This window comes from Panicum virgatum, chromosome 7N, assembly GCF_016808335.1.
Source record: "Panicum virgatum strain AP13 chromosome 7N, P.virgatum_v5, whole genome shotgun sequence".
Lineage (NCBI taxonomy): Eukaryota > Viridiplantae > Streptophyta > Magnoliopsida > Poales > Poaceae > Panicum > Panicum virgatum.
This window is the reverse complement of record NC_053151.1, coordinates 9,551,931-9,552,782: the sequence shown is the minus strand read 5'-3', so window position 1 is coordinate 9,552,782 and position 852 is coordinate 9,551,931.

The window sequence follows — 852 nt, the reverse complement described above, 5'->3', positions numbered from 1 at the left end:
ATTCACTTATTATGTGATGTTATATAGAAGGGGGAGGAGAAAAGCAGCATGAGTGTTTTTGTTTTTATAATTTGCGTGAAAGTTTCTTTTATTTTTTTGCGGGTTGCGTGAAAGTTTTTGTTTGGCTCATGGGTACCTTGTTGCTTTTTGTCATTTATCTCTTTCTGTTTCTCTTTTATTTCCTTTTTCATTTCTTCATTTGTAGGTATTTTTCTCTGTGTTAATCCACACGCTTGGGTCATCCATTCCTTCTAAGTCTTTTTTTTCAGTTTCTTGCTTTCGTTTATCGGCATTTTGTGCTTTATATATAAGGTCATGGTATCAACTGGGCCAAACGTGAAATCCAAATTTGTTGCCTAGCTAGGGAGGCGGGCTTTAGTATACTTTATTTATGTTTGGAAAAAGCTAAGGAACCACTCGCTGCGCCGCGCGCGACCACTCAGCCCAGCAGGCCGCGTCCAAACCGGCTCATCAACTCGCCCCGACATCCCCTCCCCCATTCCAAATCCGGATCCAGGGTTGTTTCCTCGTCCCGCATCGCCCTGCTCCTACGGGCAAACCGCCGCCGCTCCGCACGGAGGTGCTGCCGGCGGAGGTTGGCGGACCGGCGGGAGGACCCGACGAGAGTTTGCAGAGGCCCCTGCTCGGGTGGATCTCGAGAGGGGAGCAGCGGCGGAGGCGGCTGCGAGGAGTAGCGGCAGAGGCGGCATGGCGGGAACATCCGCCAGCGGCGTTGGAGACGAGGCCCCGCCGGGAGGTGCTGGCCGCGGCGGCACCGGCGGCTTGCATCAAGGTAGGAAGGCGCTTGCGATGCGGGGTCCTAGGCCGACTACCTCCTCCACCTCCGCGGAT